At 34.6% G+C, this 12815-nt stretch overlaps 1 pseudogene; it reads right to left on the minus strand.

Annotated features, from left to right (window-relative positions):
- Nucleotides 1-5385: 5385 nt before the first annotated feature.
- Nucleotides 5386-6643, minus strand: LOC107856173 (annotated as a pseudogene).
- Nucleotides 6644-12815: the final 6172 nt, after the last annotated feature.

Raw genomic sequence — 12815 nt, forward strand, 5'->3', positions numbered from 1 at the left:
ACTCAAGGAATCTTGCATGGAATGAAAAGCCATGATTGTCATATTTTCATGGAGCAATTACTTCCAATTACTTTTATTGATTTACCTAAAAATATATGGAAACCAATAACAGAGATCAGTTTGTTCTTCAAAGACTTATGTGCCACCACATTAACAGAAGAAAATCTGGCGCGAATGGAGAGTAATATTGTTGTTATCACCAACAAGATGGAGAAGATTTTCCCACCAGCGTTCTTCAATGTGATGGAACATCTTCACATTCACCTTGTGCATGATGTTCAGCTAGGCGGTCCAGTTCAAACTGGTGGATGTATCCATTTGAACGGTAAGCATTTGCAACATATTTAAATACATACATATCTTTTTTAAAGATAGTAAACATCTAACCTTAATATTGTAAAGGGAAATTGGAAAATTAAAAAGGGGTCCTAAAAACAAACATAGGGTGGAAGGCTATATAGTTGAGGCATATCTTGCAAGAGTATCTTCTCAATTTTATTCATACTACTTTCGTGATGAAGTTAATTGTTCAAGAAACCAATCGAATCGTCATCAGAACGATGTGAATAAGCCTCATTTGCAATCGATATTAATTTTCAATCAATCTGGTTGTAAGGCTAAAAAAATCATACCTTGTCGGCTCACTCCCACGGAGCGCAAATCAGCAACTTTGTATATCTTGCTGAATTGCCCCAAAATTGAGCCCTTTCTGAAGTAAGGAGATTAAAATTTTAACATATCTTATTTGTTTACTCATTCCCTTAAAGAAACTAATTGTGTATCCCATGTTGGATATTCAGTTCATTAAGACTCAATTCCACGAAAATCAAGTGTATGTATCCTTTGCATCATGGTTTAAAAATGAGGTTCGTCAGTGTATTAATGTTTTTACAAAGTTTAAACATTTACACATTCCTCAACTAAAATATATATATGTATGATAATTTTAGGTGCACCATTCACCAAATGCAGACGCATACGATAATCTCTTGAGAGATATTTCTTTGGGTCCAGTCGAAGCTAATGCAATGTCCCAATACAAAGTAAACGGATTTAATTTTTTCACCGAACAACACTCCAAGTCAAGGAAAACAAACAATAGTGGTGTTTGGGTTAAGGGTGATGATGATGTTGATTAATTTGGCATCATATACGAGATCTTAGAACTGGTGTATGCTGTTTTTTAAATAAAAAATATTGTCCTCTTTCGATGTAAGTGGTTTGATCTAAGCACAGCAGGCACAAGAGTACATAAGGAGCAAAACATCATTGAAGTGAAACACAATAGGTCGTATCCTATTTACGATTCATTTGTTCTAGTGCAAAATGTTAAAAAAGTGTATTATGCTCCTTATCCATTGCGCAATGACAAGTATGAATGGTAGGCTGTAATCAAAACAAAGCCTATAGGCCGGGTGGAAGTTAAGAATATGCTGGAGATAGCGTATCAAAATGAAATGCAGATTAATCACCAGCTAGTGGACGTTGAATTAGTGGACGGTTTGAATCACCTAAAAAAATGTATTTGAAGAAGTTAATATTGCTAAAGAAGAGGCTGAGTGGGTAGGATATAAGGACACCTCCGAAGAGGGTGAATGGTTTAGTGGAGAGTCTTCAAAAGAGGAGGATTAGCTGTGTAGGTTGTATTTATTATGTATTGATGTCTTTATGATTTGTACTATATATTTACCTTTATGTTTCTTGTTTAAGATTGATATGTAATATACTGTTTAAGTTTGTTGTTTCCACTTTTTCATGATTTATATAGTAATAAAAATATTTTTGTCTATATCTCGTGTTGTTGGAGCGATTTGAAATGTGAATTAGTAACTTGAAATTACTTACTTGGAATGTTTTCTTATAAATATATATTCATGTTGTAGGAACTAACTACTTGCTAACTTAACATATTTAGATGTCAGGTAGAGATGACAGAGGTAAGGAAAAGGTTGATACTACTAAACTAAAAAAGAAAAAACAACCTCCTGCTTATAGACGACTGACAGGTATTCACATATCTGAGGATTGGTGTGCTAACGAGTCAGCACGACCCTAATATTCTAGGTCGTACGAGGATTCGATACCTACTCCTACGCATATGGGGCCACTACATAGGTCTATACCGACCCATTCTGCTCCTATGACCGTGCCACCACCAGTATAGTACTATCGAACGGTCGCTAGCCCCTCCAGACATATACTATCAATACTCTCCTGAAGCAATCACGCAGTTCGCACAGTGATTCTACTAGATCTATTGGGTTGTCGGATCTTCGGCTTGGAGGCACTCCATCTGGTGTTTCAGATCCGCCCATGCCAGTACATCCACCATCACTTACTAGGCAGCCAGAAGACATAGATGATTCTGGGCGGATTTATATTATTCCAGTTGCGAGAGGGTAAAATTTCTAAATATAATAACATTACTCATTTTTTCATTACTATTTTAGGAAGAATGCTGGAGTCGGAAAAAGGGCGCGAATATGCATTAGTCGGCACTTTAACGGCTACTGGACCAGTTGGCAAAGGGTTCCAGAACTTGACAGGGAGAGAATGTTTGAAGAATTTAAGGTAAGGATTTAACTTATCGACTACTTATTAATAATTTGTAAGAACACAAGATTGAATATTATATTTTGGTTGTAGAAATTTTACTGGTGGGATGATGCAAATGAATTTCTTATAAAGAAGAACTTTTTCATAAGATGTAGAGCCAGATTTAACGATCTCTTGGATTATGCCCGAAAGAAATCGGTAAAACCTAAGTGGATTCTTGAACCCATGTGGCCACTGTATCAGCTCCATTCGAATAGCCCAAAATATCAATTGTTGAGAAAAAAAATGAAAGAAAGCCCGGACATCATCCAAGGGTGGCTCCCTACATACTGCGGGTGCCAGAAGTACTCTTGTTGTGAAGGAAAAATTGGTACGTAACTTTTACAGTTTTAATTCTTTGTTTCTATTTAGATTTTCTTATTATTTAAACATTGATAATTTTTTCATATACAGGAAAAAGAAAAGGGTAGGAAACTACCAACTGATGAGATTTTCGAGGAGACTCATCTGAAAAAAAAAAAAAAAGAACCCAACTGATGAAGATGTCTGTGTTGAACCTCGTGCAAAAACTGTCCACGTAAGAAATAAATTTTGAATTTATGAATCTTTTTCTCAAAGTTGATATTATTCAATTATAACTACTTTAGTATTTTTTGATTGTAGTATTAACTTTACTTTGAATATAGGACCAATTTAGGCATCTTATTGGTGAGTATCGTAGTAGTCAACCTCTTGAAAGTCAGGCTGACCCAATACCCCAGCATGTACGGAATGAGTTATGGACAAAAGTTTTGGGTCCTGCAAATAGAGGCCATTTCTACGGATGCCACACAGAATTTTTTGGCGATAATATTAGGTGTTCGTCCGGCCTTACATACTCTACCTCTTCGGTTGATACAGAAACCATTGTAAGATTATAAAATATGGTTTCTCAACTCACTGAAGAGCTTGCTGAACAGAGAGAGAGGTATGCTGAACAGAGAGAGAGGTATGCTGAACAGAGTGTGAGGCAAAAGAAGACGAAGGAGGTAACAGCATCACAAATCAGGATGCGGTAGCAGCAGTTAAGTTCTTTCATTCAGACTGCGGGGCTTATTCCTCCGTGTCCTGGTGATACAGTTCGGGCTGCAAAAGGTCTAGGCCCCCTGGATGATTTCAGCACAGATGATGATATGGAAGACGAGGACGAAGTCGATGATGATGACTGCTAGTTTTTTTTATTTTTGTATGTCTTGTACTTTAAATTTAGACATTTTGTTGTTTGAAGCTATTATTGTAGTTTGTTCGTACTCTCCTTTCTTGGACATTTTATATGTGTCGTACACTTTTAAAAAGTTTCATTTGGTTTTTGTTGTTGTATTTTTATTTTGGTTACTGTTGTACATTGTTGTTGTTGCATGCTGTATTTGGGTTTTCATTTTTATTTTTATTTTTAAATTTTCAGAAAAAATGTCCACAAGTGGTCGGTTTTTCAATATTTTTTTTTGCAGAAAATCGACCATAAGTGGTTGGTTTTAAATTTAATTAATTAATTAATTAATTTAAAAATCGACCACAAGTGGTCGGTTTTAAATTAATTAATTAATTAATTAATGACCATAAGTGTCGGTTTATTATAAAATTAATAAACTAATTTAATAAAAAACCGCCCACATGTAGACGGTATTTATTAAAATTAATAAATTAATTTTATAAAAAACCGACCACTTGTGGTCGCCTTTTTTTTTTCCTAAAAGTATTTTTTAATTTAAATAAAATAATAATAAATTTTAAAAATAAATATATTTAAAAAAAAAAAAACGACCACTTGTGGTCGGTTTTTAAAAAGCTACCGCTACTTTTCCGACCACAAATTTTGGTCGGTTTTATGATCGAAAATTGGAAAAAACCGACCACTTGTGGTCGGTTTTCCTTTTTTTTTAGTAGTTAAAATGGAGATATGTGATTTATCAATGTAGTATTTTAGGATATTGCAATATCCTATTTATGAACTATGGTTTCCTCATTTGATAACTTTTATAATAATTGAGAAATTTTAATAGTTTGACAACTTGTGAGATTTTCATAGTTATGAGAAAAAATATAATTTAAAAAGTTCAAATTGCATGTACAAACAAACCAAAAACTTAAACTTCATATATATTGATTTCACGTCATATGTGAAACAGACCTTTTATATAACATTATTAGTTGATCTCTATTCTACAAGCAGACTAAATGATGTATTTGAGTGAAATCGAAGGATCAATATCACATGACCGAATTTCAAGTAAAAAATGACACAACTTCAACCCTATGTGTCTGGGGTAATGTCTGTAGATGTTATCACTTGTCTTATTCATAAGCCCAATATTTCATTACTTTCTTCCTTTACTAGATGTTTTCTGCAATCTGCCTCATCAAGCAGTGGAAATGACCCCATATTAAAATATAAGATAAAATTGTGTATGATATACTAAAATTACGTGGGACGACAAGGGGAAATGGAGAATGTAAAAGAGGAAAAAAAAAAAAACACCAATTTCCGACACAAGGATTAAATATAAAAGAAAATTAAGACAAAAAGAAGCAACAAGATGATAGTAGAGATAGAACATGGATCACATTAAATTATTTTATTACAAATTCATTGGCCAGAATGTATTTTTTGTTGATAGCTAAGTAACATATCAGAATTGCCTCGAAATAAGAGCCAAGAAATCCATTTTCTTTGCTTGCTACTTCCACATGATCGCCTCTTTTGAACTCCATAGATTCTATGAATAGTGCTTTCTTTTTGAATGTTACGTTTTGTTTTACTTGGTGTCTATATTAAAGATAGATGTTTAAGACAAAATGAAAGATGTTTTACTTTCACCTATACTTTCTTTACATAAACTAATTGCTTTTTGCAAGAAGCAACCAAATGAACAAACTTAACCAGCCTAAATATCTAGAAATACAATTGATGTGGGACACAAGTGATTTTCAATGGCTATACAACAAAAAAACAAGTCTAATAGCAACAACCAAAAAATTTGCCACTGCGTGAACGAAACTTATCTCGTTTAATACTAATAATAATTGCCATACTTCCTTACTAGGTTAGGTGGCTTTATTTATCAAAAAAAATATTAAACTGGACAAGTGCAGAACTGTAAAGGTCAAGAATCAAAAGGCCCTTGCGATAGAAGCTTCTTCAGTGTCTCGTATGTCATGAACACAATTCCCACGCTAGGAACTACTTTGTAGTATTCGGGGAGTATTCCTCTGTACAAGCCACGGAAGCCTTCATTTCGGATTATGTGCTTAAACATTCCCATTATGCCAATACTGTTGTACACATGTGCACGTCCTCCTGCTCCTTCCAACTGCTTTCTTCGCCTGACAAGATCCTAAGGGAAAGTTGCAGTGGAAGATGCAATTCCTGACAGACTTCCACACAAGCAAGACTGACTGCAATAGAATGATCATCGGTATCGGGCCTCTAAATCTGCCAGTAAGATGTCAAAGCCTCATAGACAGAAAAGCTTGTTGCTATACTAGGTCCAACACCCATTAATGTAGCACCAAGCCCTTTGTACAACCCAAAAAAGCCTTCATCTCTGTAAATGGTACAAAGAGAATGACAGATGCCCTTATAGTATATGGCATTCCTCTGTGCAGCTAATCTTGTTCTGACAAGATCTAATGGGTAGGTGGCAGCAGCTGCAGTTATTCCCGCCGATCCACCACCAACAAAGTGCACAAAAATATCTGCACCTGCATCCAGACCAGGAATTGATTTCAATAGACTATTGTAGTGTTCATAAGCATAGAAATTGACGGAGGAATAAGGAAGCCTGTGAGCAGTAGTGACCAGATTCCCCTTCCAAAATGTCCTGAATCCTTCTTCATTGACAATACGCACTGCCTCACCACATATACTGGGTTTGCTCAATACTGCAATATCTGAATGCATACCTTGAACCTGAAAAAGAATGGTGAGGCGGGCGAGGGGAGCAGTACAGGTCTTACTAACAGCACCAGCAATACCACCAGCAAGTAGTTGTGCTACACTACCAATCTCAGGTTGAGCCTGTGGCTGTTGCTGCTGTTGAGCATGTTGTTATGGCTTTTGAGGCTGTTGTAAATCCATTTTTCTTGATTTTAGGTAAATTGTAAGATGTTGAATTCTTTGATTTTGGTATTTTGGTTTAAGGGTTTGGATTTATTTTTATTATTCTTCAAAGAGAGGAATTGTTTGTTAAACCCTAGGAGAACCCGGCACCTGTACTAATAATAATTGTTTAAGACACAATGCAGATAATTGAGGTTTTCCCAGTGCTTTATAGGGAAAAAAAAAATTAAAGGTGCGCTTGATTTAATTTCTTTTTCTCATAAGGATAGAAATTGTTCTTTTTCCCTAATTTATTAGGATGGATAACTAGGAATGTGCTACTTATGGATTTTTTTCTCTTTTTTAGGAAAAGGGTGAATACATTTCCAATACAATTTAGAACAGATAGGCGAAACATAATAAATTATTATATTTTTTACTTTTAGACACACGACCTCGGAATCAAAATAAGCTATAAAATTAAAATAAATGATCAAAATAGACCACTTATTTAATAAGTTATCAAAATAGGAGAAACATAATAAATTATTATATTTTTCACTTTTTTCTTACCGGTCAACTGATGAAATAAATAGTAAACACGGTTTGTAAAAGTGTTTGTAAAACGTAATAATTTATTACGTTTTCTAAAAAAAAATAAAAAATAAAAAAGCAGTGTGTTGTCACATCAATTTTATGTCAAATCATGTAGTTTGTAATAATTTATTACGTTTTACAAACATTGTTTGTAAAACGTAATAATTTATTACAAACCAAAATAGTGTTTGTAAGTTGTAATAAATTATTACAATTTACACGTGCATTTTTGTACCATGTCACATCACTTTTACTTTCCCCCACTTTTAAATGTAACCCACCCCACCCCACGTAGAACTCTCCCACCCTATCTTTTCATGTTATTTTACTAGTTTTTCATCCCACAAGCTATGCTGCTCGGGCTCCATAAAAATGTCAATGGGTGTACACAGACCTTACCCCTACTTTTGTAGGTTTAGAGGTTGTTTTATTACTTGAGTCGAATCGTTTAATGGGTTTTGGCGTTTTGCTATATATGGCCAAAATATTGGTAGAAGAATTGATGATTGTTTCAACATTATGCTCTTCAATGCAAGTTTTGTTGTTGGAGTTTCTTGGGAATAATTGGCGAAGAAGAGCCCTCCAAAACTAATTTACCAAATATCCACTTAATTTCTTTTTGATTTATTTTTTAGGTTTAGGATGTAAAAAGTGAGAAAAAATAGAAAAAGTGTGGCCCAGACGTCGGTCAAGGGACCAATTCATCATTTTTACAACTTTACAAATCTAATATAATACACCTAACACCCTCCACTTATTCTAATATTAAAAAAAATCCACTTTCTCTCTCCTCTTCAATTCTCAACTCCCGCTTTTGAAACTACTTCTCCCAAAAACGTCATTTTCATTTTGTCTTCTTCTCCAGCTGCTAAGGGGTCGTTTTTGCTTCGCAAGGTTAGTTAAAATCAAGTTTCGATCATTTCTAGATCCATTTAAATGATTTTTTTTGCTAATCGATTCGTAGTGATGTAGGAAATTTTTTTTTTTCGAATTTGGTGTTTTGATTTAGTCGCGGTGTTTTTTAGCAATGAAGTGTTGAATGATGGGATAATTGTTGTTTGAAGAGTTATTTTGGCATTTTGATTTGAACAGTGACCTGTTTTTATCCGTAGACCCGTGGTCTATAAAATGAGAATTTCCTAGATTGAAATCAATTTTAAGACGTATGAAATTCTTTTAAAACATGATTGCTGAAATAGTGAAAATTGAAATATTAATAGCTAATTAGTTTGATTAGGTGCACTAGTTTGATTTTTAGCAATTGTTGTGTTTTGATATTGCATGTTGGATTTTGGTTCAGTTATTGTATGTTTGAGTAGTGAACTGTTTAATGGTGGGGTGTTTGTTAACTTTCTTGGGAGGGAGGGGAGGTTATTTAAGCATTGAGTTATTTCTGTTGATAGACTTGTGGTCTATGAACTGAAAATGGGAGATTTGTTCTTCAGGTGTAGATTGTGTTGAAAAAGGGTAAAAAAAAAACATTATTCCTAAACGCAAAGCCGGTACCGCTGGTAGTAGTAGAAAAAGAAGAGCTGAGGTAGTTGGAAATGTCTCAAAAAGGAAGAAAATTGAAGAATCAGTGTCCGAATCAGATTCGGAGTTTAAAGAGATAAGCAACTAAGTCGATTCTAGTAAACATGTTGCCAAGCAGAGTGTCAATGGTGACAGTGAAGAGAGCAAAGAAAGTGGGAGTAATACTGATGATGGGGATAATGATTCCTTGTCCGTGTCATATCTTTCAAGGTTCATTTCCATAGAACGATATGACCTTTGAATGATAATTGACGAGGTCGAATCTTTCCCGACAAAGATATTGGTCAGATCAAGAATGGCTGCTTATCAAGAATTTAAGCAAGCTCTTGTCGATCAAGAATTGAAGAAAAGATTCAAGCAGTCTTGTTTTGGACACTTGAGAAACCTGCCGGAACATCTCAAGTTAAATGGGAAGTTGGTCCATTATTTGTTGTTGCAACGTGTTAGGATCGATAAGATGCGTCATGAGATGTGGTTCAGCATTAACAACAAGCCTGCCTATTTTGACTTGAAAGAGTTTTATTTGATCATGGGGCTGAACTGCTCATCATACCCTAATGAATCAAAAATGAAGAAGGTGTTAGCAAAGGGGGACAAAAACATCACGGCAGCCAACTTGTTACACCTGATCAGAGGGAATAATTTGAACGAGGAACAGAAGTTCAAGTGATGTCTACTGTGGTTCTTGCACACCATGTTTCTTGCAAAAGACTAGACGAAGGTTGTCGACACAAAATTGATTTGAATGGTCAATTCGTTGAGTTTCTTCGAGAAGTATCCGTAGAGGAAAGAGACATTTCAAATGACCATGGACTATCTAAAGAAGAAAAGTGACCTGAAGAAGCAGAAGGAAGTATTTGATGAGAAGCAGAAGGCATCCTATGCTCTATTTGGATTTCCCTAGGAATTCATGGTATATACCATAAACCCTTCAGTGAGTTTATCGTAGATTCTTATTTTATTTATACTCTATCATAGACTCTGAGTTATTTTTTTTACTGTTGTACTGCTTACAGATTTGGATCTATGAGGCCTTTCCTCATCTTGGAGAATTTGCTGGAAAATCAATGGATGAGCCCTTTCCCATTCCTCGCATCCTCATATGGCACACTACAAAAAGTGACAAGATAATCGAAGGCGACCCATTCAAGTATAAAGGAAAAGTTATCGACGTATGAACTTATTTTCTATTATGCAATAATACTACCGTTGTATCAAGTGTTGTGTAATTGTTAATTGATATTTTATAGAACGTGCACCCGTACATCATCCCTACTGTTTGTGAGACGAAAATGAAGTACATGATTATGTTTGAGCCATATACAGATGAGGAGAAGAATAACATCCTCGATGGCTTTAAGAAAGAGTTAGAAGGGGTGACTGTCCTTACTTTAAATGAGGACAGTGATGATGATGGGGATTTGAGTGGTAACCTCGTTGGAGTATGCATTGGTGATGATGATTTTCTAAGCACCTCCAAAGATTCAGCGGGAACCTCATCCCCTGGAGATCTTCATAAGCATGTTGTTGCGCTCGAAGAAGCAGTGTTTGATATTGTTGCCTATATCAAAGAGAAAAGAATGAAGAAAAAGGAAAAGGATGAGCGACAACACGAGTGAGGTAACTTCATTCAAAAATTAATGTTGCTAATGAATTTTCAGCTTTAAATACTAGTAATACTTTGTAATATGATGATACAGTGCATGTGGACCTTCGTGAATCGGAGAGGAATGAAGAAGGAGAAAAAAAAAGCAAAATGGATGAGTTGACAGCTGTTGTGACAGAAGAGAAAAAAGAAGAAGAAGAAGAAAAAAAGGATGATGAAGAAGATAAGAGCCAAGAAGAAGGTGGAAAAGTAGCAGCTGCAGAAACAGAAGAAGAAGTGGCAGCAGATAAACAAGAAGGCAAGAAAAAAAAACTATTGAAGAAGAAGCTGACAAAGATGACAAAGAAGAAGTTGAGAAAGAAGTAGCAGGTGAACGAAAAGAAGAAGTTGAGGAAGAAACAGCTGCTGCAGGTGAAGTAATAGAAAAAGGTGTAGAAGAAAAGGAAACTGAAGAAGCACCAGCTACTGCACAAGCTGAAAAGGAAGGAGAAGAAGGTGAGAATGAAAAAAACAACTGCAACTGTTAAGAAAAAAAGAGCTGAAGCTGACCAAAAAGATGCGGTTATGGACATTGTTGATGAAATCAACAGTAACACTTGTGTTGATGAGGAACTTAAGGAAAAATACATTTGAATCCTAAGCTATTTAATGTGTTGTTGAATCATAGCTGTTATGATATGATAATTTTTTTTTATTTCACAAATATGAAGGTTGTAGGATCTAGAAGTAGGATAAGACAATTATTCTTTTATTTTATGAAACTTGTTATGATTCTGCACTGAATCTGTTTCTGTCAAACTGATTTGTGGCTTGGAATTTGAATATGCATGGTGTGGTCATAGTTGGTACATTGTATGCTTGATATCATAGACTGCTTACTTAATATTTCATAAACCGTATGCATTGTCTATCATTACCCTGCTGGTCTAATTTAAGTTGACGTATTGTTTAATCGACTATGATTCTATCAAAAATAGTATTAACATTATAGAAAAAAAGAACTATTAATATTTATTCAATATCACTACATCCATGTTATACTTTTTCAAAGAACGAATACTAGCATTATAGCACATAACATCATTTTTAGAACATTCTCCCTTTCTTCGGCCAAAATTAATTTTTATTTTAGTTGATCCCTCTCTATTTGGGTGTCATGTAGCAATATTTTAAAGTGATCCCTTTGTTGTTCGACTTCTTTGAACAAAGTCATGAGAAAATTTTTATTTTCTTCGCATTGTTGGAGCCTTTGTAGTAGACTAAATTTTGTCAAGCCTTGAAAATTTGATGTCTCGAGTCCCGGACTCAACGTTGATGGACTGATTGCAGGAGATAGCTCATCAAGCCATTTAAAAAATGAGCACGTGCCATTATCGTAGGAAAAAATAATAATTACATAACGATTAACTTAACTTTTAAAAAAAAACACAGAGCTCACCTTCGCAATTGCACAATTATAAAATTTGTGACCTAGATTTAAATCTGTGCGTGACGTCCTCAAGACAGCCGCATTCCCACAATGACAAATTAGAGTATTTTTAGAATTGAATGTTTGAAATGCTTGCGACATTGTAGAATTTTTAAAAACAAAACAAAGTGAATGAAATAAAATAATGAGGGATGCACACCTTATATATGAAGTAAAAACGAAGTGTTAACACTGATGGCTTACAGAAAGTAGTCGTTTATTACTATTGAAAAAGTAATTTTTTTTTTTGAACTGGTGATGACACTTAATAGACCAGCGTAGATCATGACCTATGTCAGCCATCAATTTGTCTGGTCTACCGTAGACTTACACCTTTAGTAGTGCATCGGTTGATATCCTGGTTATGCGTAGACTACGGTGATCTATGTACACTTCTATAGACCATCACTTGGATGTAGTTAAAAATAAATAAATAAATAAATAAATAAATTAAAAATGATTTAAATAGATAATCACATGTATTGGAGCTGGTGGAAGAAAATAATTTAAATAGATAATGACATATTTAAATAAATAATCTTGGAGTGATGATGACACTTAATAGACCGTCGTAGATCATGACCTATGTCAGTTATCGATTAGTCTAATCTACCGTAGACTTACACCTTTAATAGTGCATCGATTGATATCATGATTATGCATAGACCACGATGATCTATGTACACTGTTATAGACCATCACTTGAATGTAGTTAAAAAATGAATAAATAAATTAAAAATAAATATAGTGTGAATTTCTACAGATGTGGAGGAGAGTAAACAAGTCACATAATAATATTACAGCTTAAACAAATTGGGGAGGTGAATTAAGGAGTGTGTGGATGGGTAGTGGTTGAATTTTCAATATCCTAAGAGTAATGTTTGTCAAAGCACAAGTATGTATTGAGGATGATAATTGTTCTACCACTATCAATTCCACACTCTTTTGATTTAAGGGTAGTGATGGAAGGAGTATGT

The sequence above is a fragment of the Capsicum annuum genome, chromosome 7, assembly GCF_002878395.1.
Source record: "Capsicum annuum cultivar UCD-10X-F1 chromosome 7, UCD10Xv1.1, whole genome shotgun sequence".
Taxonomy (NCBI): Eukaryota; Viridiplantae; Streptophyta; class Magnoliopsida; order Solanales; family Solanaceae; genus Capsicum; species Capsicum annuum.